Source organism: Schistocerca piceifrons, chromosome 5 (genome assembly GCF_021461385.2).
Source record: "Schistocerca piceifrons isolate TAMUIC-IGC-003096 chromosome 5, iqSchPice1.1, whole genome shotgun sequence".
Lineage (NCBI taxonomy): Eukaryota > Metazoa > Arthropoda > Insecta > Orthoptera > Acrididae > Schistocerca > Schistocerca piceifrons.
Genome location: NC_060142.1, coordinates 348,801,183 through 348,823,221, shown reverse-complemented (window position 1 = coordinate 348,823,221; position 22,039 = coordinate 348,801,183). Strand labels below are relative to the sequence as shown.

At 43.2% G+C, this 22,039-nt stretch overlaps 1 protein-coding gene across 6 annotated transcripts in view; it reads left to right on the top strand.

Annotated features, from left to right (window-relative positions):
• LOC124797910 overlaps positions 1-22,039 on the top strand; it is a 200,598-nt gene that overhangs the window by 145,758 nt on the left and 32,801 nt on the right. For 2 of the 6 annotated variants that reach the window (XM_047261034.1, XM_047261038.1), the window contains one exon: positions 18,347-18,450. The exons of the other annotated variants lie outside the window; for them this stretch is intronic. The gene's annotated coding sequence lies outside the window, so the exon portion shown is untranslated. The remainder of the gene's footprint in view (positions 1-18,346; positions 18,451-22,039) is intronic. 6 annotated transcript variants of the gene reach the window in all.

Here is a 22,039-nt window from a genome sequence, read left to right as displayed (position 1 = left end):
TTGGCACAAATTTGCATTCGTCACAACACTTTCACTGTATTGCTCGTTCAACATTTTTGGCTCTATATATCTACGGTATCCGCAGCTCGTGGTCTCGCGGTAGCGTTCTCGCATCACGAGCACGGGGTCCCGGGTTCGATTCCCGGCGGGGTCAGAGATTTTCACCTGCCCCGAGATGACCCGGTGGTGTTGTCGTCTTCAAATGGTTCAAATGGCTCTGAGCACTATGGGACTTAACATCTGTGGTCATCAGTCCCCTAGAAGTTTGAACTACTTAAACCTAACCAACCTAAGGACATCACACACATCCATGCCCGAGGCAGGATTCGAACCTGCGACCGTAGCAGTCGTGCGGTTCCGGACTGAGCGCCTAGAACTGTGTCGTCTTCATCATCATCATCGTAATTTATCCACATTACGGTTGGAGGAACGCACCGACAAACCATCTCCATTAGGACTTGCCTAGGACCTTCCCCTACGCTCTGTCAAGAAGCATGGAACTTCATTCATTTCATATCTACGGTAGCACTGTCTGCCGCAGTATTGAACAAATCAGTGCATCACATTACGTATTGGAATTACTCGACTAAGTCTTTAAATAACTGAGTGAATTAGACATGCAGTGCAATTCTAAACCTAATATAAGACTTATTTCTTACATTAAATAAATCGTACAGGATAAGAAATATTACATAAACACATTACATCAGCAACATGTACGTCTACATAGATACTTAGCAAGCCACCTACGTGGAGAAAAGACTGTCTATATGTCTCTGGATGAGCCCTAATTTCTCGCATCTCATCTTCTTGGTCCTTATGCGCAAAATTTGTTGGCAGTAGAATGATTCGGCATTCAGCTTCAGATGCCGGCTCTCTAAATTTTCTCAATAGTGTTCTCCGAAAAGAACGTCGCCTTTCCTCCAGGGATTTCCGTATGTGTTCAACTACCGGTAACAAATGTAGTAGTGTGCCTCTGAAATGCTTCGATGTCCTCCTTCAATCCGATCTAGTACGGATCCCAAACACTCGAGCAGCATTCAAGGATAGGACGCTCAAGCATCCTATATGCGGTCTCCTTTACAGATGAACCATACTTTTCTAAAAATTCTCCCAATAAACCGAAGTCGACCGTTTACCTTCCCTACCACAGTCCACACATGCTGGTATTTATTTATTTTATTTATTTATTTATTGTTCCGTGGGACCACATTAAGGAGAAGTCTCCATGGTCATGGAACGAGTCAATACATGAAATTATAACACGATTGTAGAAACAGATAAAATGAAATATAAGAAACATATTCAGTTGTAGATTGTAGAAACAGATAAAATGAAATATAAGAAAGATATTCAGGCGACACGTCGTTAGTTTAAATAAAGAAAATCAAGAATGTAACACTGGAATTTGCTTAATTTTTTAGCTCTTCCAGGAGCTCCTCGACAGAATAGGAGTGAGCCATGAGGAAACTCTTCAGTTTAGACGTAAAAGCGTTTGGGCTACTGCTAAGATTTTTGAGTTCTTGTGGTAGCTTATTGAAAATGGATGCAGCAGAATACTGCACTCCTTTCTGCACAAGAGTCAAGGAAGTGCATTCCACATGCAGATTTGATTTCTGCCTAGTATTAACTGAGTGAAAGCTGCTAACTCTTGGGAATAAGCTAATATTGCTAACAACAAACGACATTAAAGAAAATATATACTGTGAGGGCAATGTCAAAATTCCCAGAGTATTGAATAGGGGTCGACAAGAGGTTTTCGAACTTACACCACACATAGCTCGAACAGCCCGTTTTTGAGCCAAAAATACCCTTTTTGAATCAAAAGAATTACCCCAAAAAATAATACCATATGACATAAGCGTATGAAAATATGCGAAGTAGACTACTTTTCGTGTTGAAATGTCACTTATTTCAGATACTGTTCTAATGGTAAATAAAGCGGCATTTAGTTTCTGAACAAGATCCTGAACATGGGCTTTCCACAACAGCTTACTATCTATCCGCACGCCTAGGAACTTGAACTGTTCCGTCTCGCTTATAACATGCCCATTCTGTCTGATTAAAATATCAGTTTTTGTTGAATTGTGAGTTAGAAACTGTAAAAACTGAGTCTTACTGTGATTTAGCATCAAATTATTTTCCACAAGCCACGAACTTATTTCATGAACTACATTATTTGATAATGTTTCAATATTACACACAAGATCCTTCACTACCAAGGTGGTGTCATCAGCAAACAGAAATATTTTTGAATCACCTGTAATACTAGAAGGCATATCATTTATATAAATAAGAAACAGCAGTGGCCCCAGCACCGATCCTTGAGGAACGCCCCATTTAACAGTGCCCCATTGGGACTGAACATCATTACCACTTTCAATATTGCGGAGAATTACCTTCTGCTTTCTGTTCTTAAAGTAAGAGGCGAACCAATTGTAAGCTACTCCCCTTACTGCATAATGTTCCAACTTCTGCAGTAATATTTTGTGGTCAACACAGTCAAAAGCCTTCGTTAAATGAAAGAAAACACCTAACGTTCGCAACCTTTTATTTAATCCGTCCAAAACCTCACAGAGAAAAGAGACTATAGCATTTTCAGTTGTTAAGCCATTTCTAAAACCAAACTGTACATTTGACAGCAAATTATGTGAATTTAAATGCTGCAGTAACCTTGTATATACAAGCCTCTCGATAACTTTAGGAAACACCGATGGCATAGAAATAGGTCTATAATTATCAACATTATCCCTGTCTCCCTTTTTATAAAGTGGCGTCACTACCGAGTACTTTAATCGGTCAGGAAACCGACCACTCCTAAAGGAAAAGTTACAGATATGGCTAAGTACTGGGCTAACATACATGGAACAATACTTCAGTATTCTGCTAGATACCCCGTCATATCCATGAGAGTTCTTGGTCTTTAGTGATTTAATTATTAACTCAATCTCCCTCTTGTCAGTATCATGGAGGAGCATTTCAGGTAACAGTCTCGGAACACTTTTTTCTACGAGCGCTATATGATTCCCTGTTGGGACTAGGTTTCTATTTAGTTCACCTGCTATATTCAGAAAGTGGTTATTAAATACTGTACATATATGCGACTTATCAGTAACACGGACATTCCCACTACGTACTGATTCTATATCCTCGACCTGTCTCTGCAGACCAGCCACTTTCTTTACGACTGACCATATGGTTTTAATTTTATCCTGAGACTTAGCTATTCTGTGTGCATACCACATACTTTTTGCCTTCCTAATAACTTTTTTAAGCACCTTACAATACTGTTTGTAATGGGCTACTGCATTTAGATTGTGACTGTTTGTAACGTTTTGATATAATTGCCACTTTGTTCTACAAGATATTCTTATACCTTTAGTCAGCCACCCAGGCTGCCTGTTTGTGCTAGTACCCTGTTTTGAACGTTCTAACGGAAAGCAACTTTCAAAGAGGACGAGAAAAGTCTTGAGGAAAGCATTATATTTATCGTCTACTGTATCAGTACTATAAACATCTTGCCACTCTTGTTCCTTGATAAGGTTTACAAAAGTCTCTACAGCAACTGGATCAGCTTTCCTAAAAAGTTGGTAACTGTATTTAACATGTGTTGCAGCACAAAAATCTTTTAGACTTAAAATTTGTGCATCATGATCTGAAAGGCCATTCACCATTTTGCTAACAGAATGCCCTTCTAGTAATGACGAATGAACAAAAATATTGTCTATGGTTGTTCTACTGTTCCCTTGCACTCTCGTTGGGAAGAATACGGTTTGCATAAGATTATATGAATTAAGGAGGTTTACCAGCTTCCTTTTCCTTGCACAATCATTTATACAATTTATATTGGAGTCCCCACATATAACTAACTTTTTGTATTTCCTATAAAGTGAACCAAGAACCTCGTCTAGCTTTAGCAAAAATGTTGTGAAATCGGAGTCTGGGGATCTATAAATAACAACAGTAAGAAGTTTAGCTCCACTAAATTTAACCACACCTGCACAACATTCAAACACCTTTTCAGTGCAGTACTTTGAAACATCAATTGACTCAAATGGGATACCGTTTTTCACATACATGGCTACTCCCCCACACCGCAAAGAGCTCCTAGAAAAGCTGCCAGCCAACCTGTATCCTGGTAAAGGAAGCCTCTGAATTATCTCCTTATTTAAGAAGTGTTCAGATATACCAATAATTTCAGAGTCAACATCTATAAGCAGTTCACTAACTTTATCTCTAATGTCTTGTATGTTTTGATGAAATATACTAATTCCCTCATTAATCGGATACCTAAGCTTTGTCGAAAGTGGTTTCTTTGTTAGAGAGACTTCCCTTAAGCAGGAATACCTGTCAGCTGACTTCAGTCTAAAAAAGGTACAGCTCTAACACCCACAACTACCGGAATTTTCCCATGAGTGATCCCACCACCCCCACCTATGCTGTCACCTATAAGCTTTGCCAACCTCCCCTTTCCATACCTGTTGAGGTGCAGGCCATGTCTAGTGAAACTCGTCCTGCTGATAGACTCCACCGACACCACTGAAATGTGACTCATGCCTTCTGTCATTAGCGCACCCCAAAGTCTCATGTTATTACGCCTGACGGCTGTATTAACATGAGGCCGATCGTGACGCTGAAACAGTTCCACGAAATGCACATTCGTGTTGCCAGTCTGAGTGGCTATCTTTTCCAGGTCACCATCTATGTCATACTCCCCATCCCTATCAATACTATTACCAGCCCCACCCACAATCACTACCTGATCCTCTTTTGTAAAATCCCTACGTAACCCCCCTATGTTAAAAGTCACCTGAGCCAATCCTGCATTAGGCTTCCATTTCATATCACTTTGCAACGCTACGCCCAGATATTTAAGCGACGTGACTGTCAAGAAGTACACTACTAATACTGTAGCCGAACATTACAGGTTTGTTTTTCCTACTCATCCGCATTAACTTACATTTTCCCATATTTAGAACTAGCTGCCATTCATCACACCAACTAGAAATTTGGTCTAAGTCACTTGTATCCTCCTACAGGCACTCAACTTCGACACCTTACGTACACCACAGCGTCATCAGCAAACAACCGCACATTGCTGCAAATCATTCATTTATACAGAGAACGACAGCGGTACTATCACACTTAAGAAGTCTTCGAGCCGCTGACGTATCTGTGAACTTATTCCATATGTTCGTACCTTCGTTAACGGTTTGCAATGGGGCACCGTGTCAAATGCCTTCCGGAAATCCAGTAATATGGAATCTGCCTGTTGCCCTTCATCCTTAGTTCGCAGTATATCACGTGAGAAAAGGGCAAACTGGAGTTTCACACGATGCGATGCGGTCTAAATCCATGCTGATTCATGGACATAAGCTTCTCAGTCTCAGGAAAATGTATTCGAACTGAGAATATGTTCAATGATTCTACAGCAACGGAAGTTAGGGATATTGGTCTATAGTTTTGCGGGTCCGTTCTTTCACCCTTCTTGTCTACAACAGTCACCGCTTTTTTCCAGTTGCTTGGGACTCTGTGCTGGGCGAAAGATTAACGATAAATGCAAGCTAGATAAAAGGCCAATGCCTTAAGTACTCTTTGTAAAACCGAATTGGGATTCCATCCGGACCTGGTGACTTATTTGCTTTCGAATCTTTCAGTTTTTTTCTCTGCGCCAGAGATGCTTATTACTGTGCCGTCCATATGGGAGTCGATCCGATGGTCAAATGACGGTATGTTTGCACGATTCTCCTGCGTGAACAGTTTCTTGGACGCGAAATTCAAAACTTCGACTTTCGTTTTGCTATCTTCAGCTGGTTGAAGTAGAGAGGATATAAATTGTACACTGGCTATGGCAAGGAAAGCGTTTCTGAAGAAGAGAAATTTGTTGACATCGAGTATTGATTTAAGTGTCAGGAAGTCGTTTCTGAAAGTATTTGTATGGAGTGTAGCCATGTATGGAAGTGAAACATGGACGATAAATAGTTTGGACAAGAAGAGAATAGAAGCTTTGGAAATGTGGTGCTACAGAAGAATGCTGAAGATTAGATGGGTAGATCACATAACTAATGAGGAGGTATTGAATAGAATTGGGGAGAAGAGGAGTTTGTGGCACAACTTGACTAGAAGAAGGGATCGGTTGGTAGGACATGTTTTAGGCATCAAGGGATGACCAATTTAGTATTGCAGGGCAGCGTGGAGGGTAAAAATCGTAGAGGGAGACCAAGAGATGAATACACTAAGCATATTCAGAAGGATGTAGGCTGCAGTAAGTACTGGTAGATGAAGAAGCTTGCACAGGATAGAGTACCATGGAGAGCTGCGTCAAACCAGTCTCAGGACTGAAGACCACAGCAACAACAACAACAACAATCTTCAGCTGCCACACTAGACTGGTTAACAGGGACTGAGCGGAAGCCTTGGACCCGCTTAGCGTTTCTACGTAGGACCAGAATTTTGTCGGGTTGTTAGCCAGATCTTTTGCTAAGGTATGACGGTGGCAGTTGTATACTTCGCGCAAAGATATTTTCACAGACGCAAGAATCTCTGTAACCATTGGTTGTCGTTATTTGTACGTTCTCTTTTGAACCAAGATTTGAACCGAGAATGCTACAGCCACTGCTTCCTCAGCATCTTCCGAACTTCGTTATTAAGCCATGATGGGTCTTTTCCATTCTTTATCCGTTTACTAGACACACAACTCTCCACACCACGATTTACAATCTTTTTTAACTTTGCCCATAATCTCTCTACGTCCATCTTACTGGAACTAAGTGACGTCAATTCACTCTCTAAGTGAGATGCTAACAACTGTTTATCTGCTGTAACTAGGAGAAACACTCTCCTAGCCTTCTTGACTGATTTATTAACTTTCGTAACCTTAGTTGCCGTAGACATCATGATCGTTAATCCCGTTTCTACACTGACACAGTCGATATTTGTAACTACAAAGTCTAAGATATATCCATTGCGTGTGGGCTGCCGAGCTAGCTGCTCGAGACACTTTTCAAAAAACCTGTTCAAAAGTATTTAACACGACTGTCTGTCTGTACCCCCGCAATGAATCCATAGACACCCCAGTCTATAATTGGTATGTTAATATCGCTTCCAACTAGTATTGCATGATCTGGGGATTCACGCGCTACTGACCGTAGGCATTCTTTGAATGACTCCAGAACTGTCACAGCGGAATCAGGTGGCAGGTAAAAACATCCAACAATTAACTTTGTTTCAGCTACACCTGCTATACGCGACCAGATAACTTCACTGTCGCTCTCCAATTCGACCTAAATAGAGACAATAATTTGTCAACTGCAATGAACACTCCCCCTCCTATCGCTTCTATCTCTCTTTCCGGTATATGTTCCACGAGTCACTAAATGTTTCAGAACTTTCCAGCCAACTCTCGGTCCCAAGAATAATTTGAGCACGTGTGCTTTCCTGGAGGGCAGTAAATTTGGGAACTTCGTTACGAATACTTCGACTGTTTATTCATTAAATTTTGACAGTCGAAGTGTCTTTACTCTTAAAGCGGTCTGTTTTCCCTTGCTGCCTATCGACTGGCGAGTGTTCATCAGAGTACGTCAAACTACAGCCTTATCTAAGAAAAATCCCTCATGTGCACTGTGTTACCCGATGGAGGAGGATGATATTAGTGTTTAACGTCCCGTCGACAACGAGGTCATTAGAGACGGAGCGCAAGCTCGGGTGAGGGAAGGATGGGGAAGGAAATCGGCCGTGCCCTTTCAAAGGAACCATCCCGACATTTGCCTGAAGCGATTTAGGGAAATCACGGAAAACCTAAATCAGGATGGCCGGAGACGGGATTGAACCGTCGTCCTCCCGAATGCGAGTCCAGTGTGCTAACCACTGCGCCACCTCGCTCGGTGTGTTACCCGAGCAGCTGCTTCCTTCGTGTAGTGCACCCGTGACCTACATGGACAGCTCTAATAAGAATGATACGTTGTAAGAGTTTCATTGGGTATAGCAATTGTGCAATGCAGAGCTGAATATTTTTTTGTGACCCGAGGATGGTCAGATTCATGATCAAAATGATTTTCTTTAATAAAAATAAGAAATGCAGCTGTATATTATGCGATAAATATTTTTTAAGGTTTACCAAAGCTGTCAAGCACACAAAATATTTAAATTTAAATTTTATTTATCTTTCGTCACTTTGAAGAAAACTGGTGTTATTCCTTGTAAAGTTTAATGTTATGCCGAACTTCGGTGGTAGTATTGGCTGATATGTGGTCTCGTTCACGATCAATGGTTTCAGAAGATTGGTGACCACTGGCTTAATGGAAATAGGATGGAAATGAAATAGTTACAGTGGCAGTATTCGTAAACAGTCACGGAGTGTCTGTTGCAACGTTTAGGGCACAGAACTCTCAGACTGAAGTTAACGAGGATTAGATCGTCTTACGTCTATCCTGGGTTGCATGTTAAATGTTACATGGTTTTTCCGATCCTCTTTCGTGCGATAGCTGAGCAGGTGCTATTGTATAAGAACACGGCAGAGAGCTCCCCAATCGTTCTACTACGTCGGTGAAAGGCGAAACCCTAAACTCTGACCTTCCTGGTCAACAGTTATTCGCGTCTGCCAGCATCATCGGCGTAATTGACAGTGAATTGAGCCATTCATGCCTAATAAAAGCCTAGCAAGACCGTAGACTTCGTACATCGCTGCTAACAAGGTATTTAAGACACTACGAACTATACGGTTGCCAGTGTCTTTAGGTGTCTACGTTAAGTTGATTAGACGGCTACCGAAGGGTCGCGTATTGGAGCACTGTACGTACGCTGTCTGCGTGATGTGCCGTGATGCCTTCCAACAGCGAGCTGCGTAACGCTAACCGTAAGACAAGCTTGCAACTGTGCCACTATCTCTATTGTGTGGTTTAGCAGGCACAGACATCCCTGACGCGGAAAGGCCAAGCACTTATTAAAACATCTTAATTTGTTCCAGAATACCTCTGAGTACTTCCACATTCGGAAGACTATTTGTTGTCGGTACCACATTCGTGACGTCATCTCTTACTTGGTGCTCTGAAAGGATATATTCGCGTTGCCCAGGCGCGACAGCTTCTGTATTCCTTAATACGCGTGATGATGCTGTCTTAAGCAGTTCCTTTGTACACGGATCAATTGGCAGTAGCGGATTATGCAACGGGCCAGGAAACCGCCAAATTCGATTCTTTTGTACTGTAGTTTTATCAGGGTGCAATCATTACTATACGAGGATGTACATTTATGTCATAGAAATTCAAAAATACAGAAACAGCTTTAAAGGTAAATTTTGAGTACTGAAATTAGATCAGTTGTGGGCCGTAATGCTAAATGCAAACAGCACCAACTCTTTTGCAGTACAAGCTCCATAGCAAACGTCGGTCTGTTTAGGTGATTTGTGGCAGTGCGCACGGCCGACTAGAGATAGTTTTAGTTTAGTTTTAGTTATGCCATCTTCCGTAGATCATTTTCCCGATTATTTCATCGACATGATGTGGAGCAAGTCAAATTGCAAGATATATATACATACATGAATAGTGTTAATATTAATATTACTGAAATTTTTAGTTCTACACATGCATCTACATTTAGAGGTAAATTTTTTTTATCCATTTCTGAAACAGAAACTTGTCCATGGAGTAGGAGGAGTTGTCCAAAAGAAATGATTTTAAGCTAGGTTTAAAACTTGATTTGCTAGCTGCCAGACACTTTGTTGTTGGGCAAATGATCAAAGATTTTTGTTGCTGAATAATGTACTCCTTTCTAAGCAACTGACAGCTTCAATAATGGATAGGAAAGGTCACTTTTCCCTCTAGTGTTGTACGTATGAACATCACTGTTCTTCGCGAATTGAGTTGGGTTATTCGTAACGAATTTCATTAGCGAATATATGTACTCTGATGGTGCAGTTAAAATACCTAACTCATTGAAAAGGTGCCTACATGACGTCCTTAGGTGAACACCACTTATTATTCTCACTGCTATCTTTTGTGCAATCAATACTTTACGTCTAAGTGGTGAGTTACCCAAGAAAACTATTCCAAAAGACATTATTGACTGAAAATATGCAAAGTGCGTTAGGAGGCTGATCTGTTTATTACTAAGACTAGCGATTACACGAAGAGCGAAAGAATCTGAACTTAGTTGTTTGAGAAGCTCAGTAATATGCTTCTTCCAGTTCAAGTTCTCATCAATGTGAACACCCAAAAATTTGGAGAAACCTACCCTGTTAACTGAGCCCTGTTCATATGCTACACCAATTGTCGGTATGACTCTATTTGGCTCTGAGCACTATGCGACTTAACTTCTGAGGTCATCAGTCGCCTAGAACTTACAACTAATTAAACCTAACTAACCTAAGGACATCACACACATCCATGCCCGCGGCAGGATTCGAACCTGCGACCGTAGCTGTCGCTCGGTTCCAGACTGTAGCACCTAGAACCGCACGGCCACTCCGGCCGGCCTCTCTTCGGTGTACAGAACTGTAAATAGTGAGCTTTTTCAAAATTAAGGGACAGTCTATTTTCTGACAACCACTTAATAATTCTTTGAAATACATCCTTAACAATAAAAAATGGTTCAAATGGCTCTGAGCACTATGGGACTAAACATCTGTGGTCATCAGTCCCCTAGAACTTAGAACTACGTAAACCTAACTAACCTAAGGACATCACACACATCCATGCCCGAGGCAGGATTCGAACCTGCGACCGTAGCAGTCGCGCTGTCATCCTTAAAAATATCTTCAGCTGCTTTTTCTGGAATGGTTTTTACTATAACAGTCGTGTCATCTGCAAAAAGTACTAGTTCCCCTTGCTTAACGTGAATAAGGAACAGCAGAGGACCTAAAATTGAACCCTGTGGGACTCCGTTTGTGATAACTCCCCATTCACTAGAATTTACCACCTTCCCAACATTATTTGTGCTATTCAGCACAACTTTTTGCTTTCTGTTCATTAAGTATGATTCAAACCAGCTGTGTGTATAGCCATAAATTCCATAAAACCTGAGTTTTTCTAAGAGTGCGACATGATCCACACAGTCAACTACCTTGGAGAGATCACAAAAAATACCAACTGGCGATAATTTGTTATTTGGGGCTTGTACTATTTCATGGGTAAATGTGTAGATAGCATTCTCAGTCGAGTAACCCTTCCGGAATCCAAACTGTGACATGCTGAGTAAATTATTTTCACTTAAATGTGATACTAGTCTTGAACACACAACTTTTTAGAATATTTTCAAAAATGAAGTCAGAAATGAGATTGGTGTATAATTATTTAAGTCACTCTTGTCCCCTTTGTTATGAAGAGGTTTGACAATTGCATGTTTCAATCTGTCTGGAAAAATTCCCTGTGCCAGCGAAGTCAGCCGTGAGCAGTGCTCAGATGACGTCACAACCTTTTTCTATTCTAGTTTTTGGCGTCTGCCTATCCAGATAATTACATTGACATGGACGTACTTACCCTTTCATATTCATTTATTATGTCAACTGTGACCTGTCGATAGATTTCACTATTTCTTAATCACATATTATCACTCCAAATAGCACAAAAGGATAAAGTTTCTTACTCAGATGCTGAGATGTTAAAAATTGGCAATCATATTTTACTCGAGTAAATTTTATGGAGTGAATCAGTGGACATAAATGACTAATCGAGGAAGAGATTAACACTGTACGCACATAACCAATTATAAAATCTGGTGTCCACCACTGGAATCAGTAGAGTGTTGCGGTTTCTGTGGCTCGATGTCTTCACATCTTGGAATTTAGATATGAAAGCCCTTCGCTTGAAAGTACATTGCGCAACAAAATTAAAGTATCGCTTTTTCGGAACCCCATATTTATCCTCCATTCCGATGCATAACTTTGATTTGTCTCGAAAGTGCCCCTACAGTCTTCCTCTGTAATAGTGCAAAATCGTGGCGCCCTGCAACGTCATCATCTGGTTCGGCGACGCTTCAGACAGCAAGGTGTCGACAGATGCTGAAAGAAGGCTTCAGCTCAGAAGTTCATGTGAGCTGTAAGCTGGGTTAATGACGTCACATCGACACCAAATTTCGTCACAACTCTGTCCAACGCCATCGTGGACGGGTCACACGACGAGAAGGCTGTTACGCCTCCTCTTACCCATATTTCGCCCCTTCTTTTGACGTCTCTGCGATGGAAATCAGAACCGCGACACACAGCGTTGAAGTCACGTGGTTTTCTTATGGATTGCGAGGAAAACATTTCGGACACACCGCCGCTCAGAGTCTACACGAAAAGGCCTCAGAGAGTGGCATAAACGAGTCAATGAAACCACCCCCTTCCTATGGGGCGTTGATTCCCGCACGGTCAAAAACGACAGTTCGAAGTCCGATGAGCAGGAGGACGACGCTCTTGACGACGTTCGCCACTGCTGTCAACCCCTGGGCGTTTCAACCCTACTATAAGTACAACGTGGGCTGCAACCCCTTGAACGTGATCTGACCCGTCTTATTGCTCCGGTATACAGGATGGAACTACTGGGGACTGTTGAAAACTGTTCGAGGTCTGAACGTGATCCGAAGCAGTCTGTTTCGCTTCTTCCTGTGGCGGATCAGAGTGGGAGGTGGGGGAGGGGGCGGGGGGGGGGGGGGGGGAGAGACAGACAGAGAGAGAGAGAGAGAGAGAGAGAGAGAGAGAGAGACATAAACATGTGCGTGAATAAAACAGTTAAGAGTCTAAGACCTCCCCCCCGCCCCAGTTTTGCAAAACAGTCGGTGGCAACTGCGAACCATTACTGAGCACGTTACAAATGTACCTTTCAGAAACTTCGACACACATCAACATCGCGGCTGCTCTAGCGCTCAGGTTTAGACAGCCCCTGAAACACTCCTTAGATGAAGTTTTCCTGCCTTCAGGAGCCACAGAGCATCCGCGAGGCTGAAAGTGCGTCGAAGTTTCGGACAGGTCTGTCCGCTCAAAAATGGCTCTAAGCACTATGAGACTTAACATCTGGGGTCATCAGTCCCCTAGGCTTAGAACTACTTAAACCTAACTAACCTAAGGACAGCACACACATCAATGCCCGAGGTAGGATTCGAACCTGCGACCGCAGCAGCAGCAGCGCGGTTCCGGACTGAAGCGCCTAGAACCGCTCGGCCACAGTGGCCAGCACTCTGTCCGCATTCTGACGTAGCGAATGATGTTTTTCCCCTTACCTGTATGTGGTATACGAGTGCTCCATATGGCGCCTCTTGAAACACCGAACACTGCAACTACATTGGCACCCCTCATACGAAAACCAACAATCTACCCATTTTCAAAGGCACTTCGCTCCGACATAGTGCGCTCACTACTAGACAGAACACTGTTCTCATCAGGACTGAAGCTTGCAACGTATTGAGGACATTGGACAGGTGTCGTTCGCAGTCAGATACAACAACGCGACCTGCAGGCTTGGTTACCATATGCATCCATGTTGAAGCATGCAATCCCGTGGTGTTTCAATATTTTTGTCCATCTCCTGTATTTTCCTTTATAAGAGTATGATCAGTGATGAAGGAAGTTCGACGGGATTTCATTCTTTGAAATAATTTGCGGAGATTACTCATGAGTGAAAGTGTTCAAACCTTTTTTAGGGGTTTGACGGGTTCTTTATTAGTAAAGCTGCAACCCTAGCTTTCCACCACATCTTCGCCATTTTCCCGTGTGAGACGCAGCCGTTGCTTAAGTTCAGGATCCACTCTTTTTTTTCTCGCCAAAACATTTTCTCCGTGCGCGGATTATCGAAGCCGGCAGGTTTTGTTGACGTTCATTGAAAAGATGGATATTTCCATTAGCTTCTAGTTAAAATGAGCTGCCAGGTAGTCAGTCTCTTCTGTGTGTCTTCAGAGCGTTACGTTATCAGAACTGATGTTCATTTTCCCGTTCAACAATGACCGATGCTGTCTGCTCTGTTGTGGTTTGGAATGCCTCCTGACGTGCACTTATATAATTATTGAAGCATGTCACCAGCTTCCATGTGTTACGGCTGTTTTTCTGCATGTCCAGATGTCACTAGCTCCCACTACTTCTCTCTTGTAGAATACAACAGAAGGCAACGTCATTGAGCCAAAAAACAACTGTTCCAAATGTTCTAAGTCCATCTATTGTAACATTTCGGAACATACTCTGAGCTGCCGGCCGGAGTGGCCGAGCGGTTCTAGGCACTACAGTCTGGAACCACGCGACCGCTACGGTCGCAGTTTCGAATCCTGCCGTGGGCATGGATATGTGTGATCTTAGGTTAGTTAGGTTTAAGTAGTTCTAAGTTCTAGGGGACTGATGACCTCAGAAGTTAAGTCCCGTAGTGCTCAGAGCCATTTGAACCATATTCTGAGCTCAAACGTAACGAGCTAATCTGCACGGCTATCAAAAACATCGGTCATACCAAACAGAATTTGCGCTTTCCTCACACAATATCCTAAAAGTCATAAATTAAAGCAGTCATGTAGCCGTTGAATTTCTTGTATTGCAAAACTCATTTTACTGAGATACATACCAAAGCTTCTTAATGAAAGGATAGTAATAGGGGGTATCAAACGAAATTTGTGTCTGGCTTAAGAATTTCTTGGTAATCAGATTAAAGAGTCATCGATAGGTATGTAAGCAACTTGAGGCGGGCCTCAGGAAGTCTGTAGGGACCTTTGCTGTTCATAGTGTGTATTAGTAATAACTTTAGAATTGTTGCACGTGGTGCAGTTACCTCTAATGAACTACTACCCAAACAAAGCAACACAACACAGATATTCAGTCAGATCTTGATAAGTTGGCAACTTTTTCTTCATATGTACAGAAATGTGAAACTGTGCACGACACAAAACGCAGAAAGTAGTGAGTATCCTGTGATCACAATACGTCACAGTTGGAAACAGACAACTCGTACAAAACCTGTGTGCAACAATTTGCGAGAATATGAAATTGGACGAGCTCATAAGCTGAGTAGTAGCGAAAGCAGACGTTCGTTCAGTGACAGGATGCTGAGAAAATACGGTCGGTTTACAAGGGAATTGCTTACGACACACTCGTGTGATCCAACCTAGAATATTGCTCAAGAGTATCAGACTCACACTGGAAAAATAGAGGGCATTGAATATATGCTAAAAAGGTCAGCACGAATGGTAAGCAGGTTTGTTTGACCAATGGGAGACCGCCACGGAACTGCTAAACATCTTGATCTGGAAGACGTTTGAAAATAGACGCTAGCTATCCTGTGAAAGCCTACGTACAAAGTTCCAAGAACCAATGTTAAATGAGGAATGTAGTAAAACACGAAACCTTTTATCTTCCTACGTTTTCCTCCCAGATTAAACTAATTACATCAGACACAGACGCATATAATTAATCATTCTTCTTGCCCATGAAACAGGAAGTAATCATAATACATGATAGAATAGAAAGTGCCCTTTACCATGCACTTCAGTTATTGATGTGGGTGTAGAGGAACCGCTGCATCTACGAGGTTTCTGTCCTTACGTCATATTTCAGGAGGACAATCTTGGGCCACATATTTTGAGGAACATGCAAACCGCCTTCGAAGAGCAGTGGATATTATTTTTTTCTTTGTCCCGCACGTTCACCTGTCAGTCGTCCATGGAAAATATACGCTATGAACGATGGACCTTGCCTCTGGTGGGGAGGCTTGCATGCCTCAGCGATACGGATAGCCGTCCCGTAGGTGCAACCACAACGGAGGACAAACATGTGGTTCCTGAAGAACGGCAGCAGCCTTTTCAGTAGTTGCAGGGGCAACAGTCGGGATGAATGACTGATCTGGCCTTGTAACATCGACCAAAGCTGCCTTGCTGTGCTGATCCTGCGAACGGCTGAAAGGAAGGGGGAACTACAGCCGTAATTTTTCCCGAGGGCATGCAGCTTTACTGTATCGTTAAATGATGACGTCCTCTTGGGTAAAATATCCCGGAGGTAAAATAGTCCCCCATTCGGATCTCCAGGCAGGGACTACTCGGGAGGACGTCATTATCAGCAGAAACAAAACTGGCGTTCTACGGATAGGAGCGTGGAATGTCAGATCCCTTAATCGGGCAGATAAGTTAGAAGATTTAAAAAGGGAAATGGATTGGTTAAAGTTAGATGTAGTGGGAATTAGTGAAGTTCGATGGCAGGAGGAACAAGACTTCTGGTCAGGAGAATACAGGATTATAAATACAAAATCAAATAAGGGCAATGCATGCGTAGGTTTAATAATGACTAAAAAGATAGGAATTCGTATAAGCTACTACGAACAGCATAGTGAACGCATTATTGTAGCCAAGATAGACACGGAGCCCACGACTACCACAGTAGTAAAAGTTCGTATGCCAACTAGCTCCGCAGATGATGAAGAGATTGAAGAAATGTATGTTGCGATAAAAGAAATTATTCAGATAATTAATGGAGACGAAGATTTAATAGTCATGGAGGACTGGAATTAGATAGTACGAAAAGGAAAAGAAGGAAAAGTAGTAGGTGAATATGAACTGGGGATAAGGAATAAAAGAGAGAGCCGCGTGGTAGAAGAGGTAAGATAGATACTATCTACAGGAATATTAAAAAGACCATTGGAGTAAAGAGAACCACCGGTACGAATATCAAGAACTCAGATGGCAAACCAGCCCCAAGCAAAGAAGGGAAAGCAGAAAGGTGGAATAGTATATAGAGGGTCTATACAAGGGCGATGTACTTGAGCGCAGTATAATGAAAATGGGAGAGGGCGTAGATGAAGATGAAATGGGCGATATAATATTGCGTGAAGAATTTGAAAGAGCACTGAAAGACCTAAGTCGAAACAAAGCCCCGGTTGTAAACAACATTCCATTAGAACTACTGACAGCCTTGGGAGAGCCAGTCCTGACAAAACTGTCATCTGGTGTGCAACGTGTATGAGACAGGCGAAATACCCTCAGACTTCAAGAAGAATATAATAATTCCAATTCCAGGTGTGAAAATTATCGAACTATAAGCTTAATAACTCACGGCTGCAAGATACTAACACGAATTCTTTCCAGACGAATGGAAAAACTGGTAGAAGCCGACCACGAGGAAGATCAGTTTGGATTCCGTAGAAATTTAGGAACACGCGAGGCAGTACTGACCTCTAGATATTTTTTTGTTTTTCTTGTTTATATTTAGGTGTACATCGCAACTTTAGTAGCACCACAGATGGGTAATTTTATCTGTTGCAGAGGTCTGTCTGCTTTTTTTTTTTTGTTTTTTTTTCTTTTTCAGTTATTCCTTACTGCTTTGATTGTACATCTGTTGCGATTTGATGCGGTTTTACATTGTACGAAATGGATAAGCAGCGTGCTTGTTGTGTGCGGACGCACGCAGAATTGCCCGCTGTCAGCAAACGACTAGAATATGCGTTAGTCACTGTTGACAGTTCTCAGGTAACTGCTCTAAACAGCAACGACATTGGGGCACCAGTGGCGAAAGCTGCGATACCTTGTGTGCCGTTGGATTCCTTGGAAAACTCTCGATTCTTGACGCGTTCCGAGCTCTGAAGTGGTTTACACCAACGGCTCGATCGCTGATTGTCATGTTGGCTTAGCCTACGTCCACAGAGACCATTATGAACAGCATTCCTTGCCCGATGGCTGCACTGTATTCACTGCAGAGCTGGTGGCCATCTCTCGTGCACTTCAGTATATCCGTTCATGCCCTGGGGAATTGTTTCTTCCGTGTACTGACTCCTTGAGCAACCTACAAGCTATCGACCAGTGCTACCCTCGCCATCCTTTGGCAGCGTCCATCCAGGTGTCCGTCTATGCCCTGGCCCGGTCCTGTCGTTCAGTGGTGCTTGTGTGGACCACAGGACACGTCAGTAACCCAGGCAATGAACTTGCCGACAAGCTGGTCATACGGTCTACGCGGGAACCGTTTTAACGGATTGTCTGCGCAGTCGAGGATTTTGTTCTTGGAGTAACTTTTCATGAGAGTCTTGTAAATACTTGTATTGGACAAATAGCTCATTCAGTCAGATGCTACATTGTACGTTTATCAGCTCGAGGTACTGATGAGGTACGCCAGCAGCTAAACTCGAGAACCGTCTGACAAATAAATCGAAATCAGTCATCAGAGTGCAAAGTCTCGGAATCTCGCACGTAACTCATGATGAAATGATTGAATTATTGTCTGGTCCACAAAAGATTGCCCTGAGTTTCAGTAAATATTCCATGTAATGAACTTGAAGCTGATGTTTCCATAGGATTAATTTTTGTTTGATAGCATCAGCCTTGTCCACCGTATCCGTTACCAAATGATTCTCCCCTCGCATTAAAAGAGTTAATGATTCTTGACCGCCAATACGAGATGTACGTTTCTTCTCTGCAGCCTCCCGGCGTCCGCTTGCGTCACCTGCTTCAGCAACTGCAGTTCACACTTCCTGCCACCTTCCGAATGGGCGAGAGCCTCTACCACCTTGGCTTCAGGCACAGGTTTGTGATCATTTTGACCTCAGCTCGTTTCCGAAGGATTCATTTCCCGAGCTGATCTGTCGCTGCAAATTTCTCGAACTTCGCTCACAACTTGCCGACAGCATATTTTTGTACACTGATGGTTCCAAGTTCGCCCACGGTGTTGGCTGTGCTTTTGTCGTCGGGTATGATAAGTTTCGATACCGGCTTCTCGACCAGTGCACAGTTTTTACCGCAGAGCATTTTGCCCTCTATTAGGATGTTCACTACGTCCGGAGGCACCAGTTCACTCGCTGTGTGATCTGCTCTGCTCTGACTCCCTCGGTGCCCTTCAGAGTCTAGATGATCAAGATTCAGTCCACCCCATCGTTCGACGGATCCATGACTGCCTCCATGTGTTCCCGGGTGGGGAGCCCAAGTGATGTTGATGTGGGTTCCTGACCACGTTGGTGTGCCTGGGAATGACGCTGCTGATGCTGCAGCGAAGGCTGCAGTCCATCTCGGTCGGCCCGCCTCTTACTCTGTTCCCTCGCAAGATATATGTACTTTTCCCTATTGGCGTATCACGTCACTTTGGCATGACCATTGGTACTCCCTTCATGGGAACAAACTCAGAGAAGTCAGACTTCTCCCAACAGCCTGGTCGACTTCCTCCCGGCCGTCTCGCCGTGAGGAAGTAATGTTAGCTCGGTTGCGAATAGGGCACTGCTGCCTTAGTCACCGCCACTTGTTGAGTGGCGACCCTGCACCCAGCTGTCCTTCCTGTAGCCAGCCAGTAACAGTCGACATTTCTTGGTCCTCTGCCCCTATTTTAGCCACTTACGTCTCAGGGTTGGGCTGCCGCCCTCCTTGGCGGACATTTTAGCGGGTGAATTGCGAGCCGTGGCTCGCATTTTAAGTTTTTTAAAAAGCAGTAATATGACAAGAGATTTGATTTCTACTTGGTGACTCCGGTGTCTTGTCGACGTCTTTTAGACACTCTTCCGTAACGTCTTGACGTTTTTGATTTGTTTTTTCTTCCTTTCTGTATTAGACCTCGAAACGGTTTTTTACGCTCGCACCCTAACACCCCCCCCCCCCCAAATAAAAAAGTCTTAATGAATTCGAATAATTGGCGATGTCGGCCACGAAAGATTTCGTCACTGTTCTATATATCCTTAAGTCCATTTTTTCCCCTAATGGACAACTTAAGCTCAGCCAGCACTCACTCTCGTTCGTCAGAAGACAAATGCATCATATCATCTTTGTGGCTGGTGTTGTAATGATGTTCCAGTGGATGGTTTTCCATCTCATCATAATGCGATGATCCGTTAAGCACATGCATGGCCCTCAAACCGTACGAAAAGCAATGCAGTTCCTATTCAGCGTTGAGTGATGTGGCTTCTCCACTTTTTCTTGTTTGGGAGAAATGCTTAGACCCCGTGGTATTCCTAATGCAAGACATAAATCTAATGTACCATAGCTGGTACTGTTAGCAAACTGTGCCAAGCCGACTGCCTGGCTCTGATAGGCTGCAGCCTTTTCCTGCTCCTCCAACGCGCCGCTGCACTCTGAGCACAGCCGCAGTGCTCACGCTCGCGGAGCGCATTTTGGCCAGGCCTGCCCTAGGTCGGTGGTTGTATCCGGATATGCCGTCATCCAGGCGAGCAGGCGCTCTAAGCGTGCTGCGTGCCACGGACGCAGGCCAATGGTGAAAGCATTATACTACGGGGAACATTCACGTCACCTCCCATTCGACCTGTGGTAGTAGTCGAAGGCACTACGGTCTTTGTGAACATTATTGCGTGCCACCTGTATCCGTTCAGGCTCGATGTCTTCTCCAACAGCAATGGCATATTCCAGCAGGATAACGATCCTTTGTTACAAGTCCAGACTCGTGCGGCAGTGATTTGAGCAGTGTTGATAGTAATCTCATGTTGGTGTATTGGCCACCAAATTCGCCTGACCTGATCTCGATGGAACACATCTGGGATGCTGTCAGCTCTGCACCTACAAACCGCTGTCCCATAATTTACGGAACTGCATGTGCGGTGACATTTGGTGTCACTTATCTGCAGAAACCTACTAAGGACTTGTTAGATCTCTGCTGTATTGCAGTTCGAAGCAGGTAATCATAATGTTTTGCTTCATCAGTTTACATTGTAAATGTAGTGGCACGTACTTACTGCCGTAAAGAATTCACTAATATCTAGTGACGTTATTATAGGCTACGAATGTGAAGTAATTTGGGAGAAGTTGGCTTCAAAGTTGAGTCAGACATGGTGATTGAATACTTTCCTAGATCACTTGCATCCGAAGCTGTAGTGGCAGAGAACTTAGAACATCACGTTTCCAAATCGTGCTATTACGTTACGGGATTATTCCTATTTGCAGCTATAGAGTGGAAGAGTCATCTGGTCAAGCCTTGTGTCAGGGACAGGTACTCGTGTCGAATTATTCTAAAGTCTTGTCTTAGGCAATTAACTTTTCGAATCAGTTAACTACAGGAGGGCAATAGTGATATTAAGGCTGTGTTAGCATAATTGACTTCGGGTGTTCAAGAAACAGTAAGGAAGGTAGGAAGACATTTTTCCTTAACAGGCATGACGTGATCCGAATTTCAGAGTATCTGATTAGTCAACATCACATATTCAGTTTGGAGGATGATGATGTGGAGCACAAATACATAAAATTCAAAAGAATTGTTCAATACTCCTTAGACATTTATGAGCCAAGCAAGGTTTTCAGGGACGGTGAAAGGTGCGCCTTGATTTAATAGTCGTTTTACAAAGGTGCTATAAAAGCAACACCATCATCAGAGATGTAAGCGAAGTCAAAGCCTAACTGACAAACAAAATCTGAATGAAGTGCTGCCCTCACGTTCTCATGCACTCCAACATCGGGCCACTGTCACATCTGAATGCCCCACAAATCTGGATGTAGCGGATGCTGATAACTGTCTCACATGTCCGCATTCTTGACAGAGATCATTCAACATCTGTCGCTGTTCACGCCCCCTTATTCACTCTACTAGATTTGGTGACAACACTAAAAAAGAACAACTTTAATGCAATCTCATGGCTGTTCTACCTGTCACAGAGATTTGCAAGCCAATGGTGTGCATGTGTGGGAAGTTAAAGTGACATCTGGCTCTGCATCTACATCACTACTCCTCAGTTCACACAGTGCCTGAAGGAACGTTAATTGATCCACCGTCACACTGTTTCTCTACCGCTCCACTCTCGAACAGCGAGTGAGAAAAAAATGAACACTTAAATCTTTCCGTGCGACGTATTATTTCTCTTACTTTATTGTGCTCCCTATGTGATTGGGCATCAACAAAATATTTTCGCATTTGGGGGAGAAAGTTGGATACGTAAATTACGTGAAAACAACTCGCCTCAACGAAGAACGTCTTTGTGTTAATGACTGCCGCCAGAACTCGCATATCATACCCATGACACACATTCCTATATGTCGCGCTAATACAAAACGAGCTGCCTTTCTTTGAACGTTTCCGTGGCCTCTGTCAATACTGGTAAGGATCCCGTACTGCACAGAAATGTTGTAGCAGGTGACAGGGAAGGATAGTGGAGGTTGTCTCTTAGTGGATTTGTTGCACCTGCAAGAG